Here is a 692-nt window from a genome sequence, read left to right as displayed (position 1 = left end):
TTACCACTGCTTCTGAGTTAAAGATAATCAAGGATGCGCAATGCCTGCTGGTGATGCATCCTCGCAGAGAGGGAGGAGGAAGAAGAGGAAAAACAGAAAGCAGGAAGACAAAAGAGGGAAATAAAGGGCAGAAAAGAAAAGGAGGAGAACAAGATGAGGGGAGGAAGAAGAGGAGAAAGATTATTAGTTCACAAACATCACAGCTGTGGTTTGAAAGGGAACATCCAAAATGGGGCCCTTAAATTCAGTAGTTTTGTCATCATTGCCACCAGATCGAGATGCTCTGAGAAACACTTTGCTATGATATATGAGCAGGGTGAGGCTGATTAGTTAAACCTATATAATACAGTGCATGAGAACTCAACTCAACAAAGGTGTACCAGTTAATAATGTGGATTTTGTAATCAGAGAAAACACGATAATTTCAAGAGAAACATCAAAAGTGTTTTATTAAAAGTAGCTACACATTTTGCTAGCTACACATTTTCCCCATCTTTCAGGTAATTTGTGGATAGTGTCCCAATAGAACTTTCCTTGTTTGTTTGTTTGTTTTTAAGAGACCCAGTTGTCCACTTCTTCGTACCTCTTGAAGTGCTGCTCAGGAAGTCCGTGTGCCATCGATCGGAACAAGTGGTCATCTGAAGGAGCGAGGGCTGGTGAACACGGCGGGGGGGGTCATACCTCCCAGGCAG

At 42.6% G+C, this 692-nt stretch overlaps 1 long non-coding RNA gene across 1 annotated transcript in view; it reads right to left on the bottom strand.

The window, feature by feature from the left end:
* Positions 1-565: 565 nt before the first annotated feature.
* The window catches only part of LOC107183477, a 2280-nt gene continuing 2153 nt past the window's right edge, over positions 566-692 (bottom strand). Inside the window, exon 2 of the long non-coding RNA XR_001514265.1 lies at positions 566-681. This is a non-coding gene — a long non-coding RNA (uncharacterized LOC107183477). The remainder of the gene's footprint in view (positions 682-692) is intronic.

The sequence above is a fragment of the Myotis davidii genome, unplaced genomic scaffold, assembly GCF_000327345.1.
Source record: "Myotis davidii unplaced genomic scaffold, ASM32734v1 scaffold259, whole genome shotgun sequence".
Lineage (NCBI taxonomy): Eukaryota > Metazoa > Chordata > Mammalia > Chiroptera > Vespertilionidae > Myotis > Myotis davidii.
The sequence above is the reverse complement of the archived record's forward strand: the minus strand, read 5'-3'. Positions and strand labels throughout refer to the sequence as shown.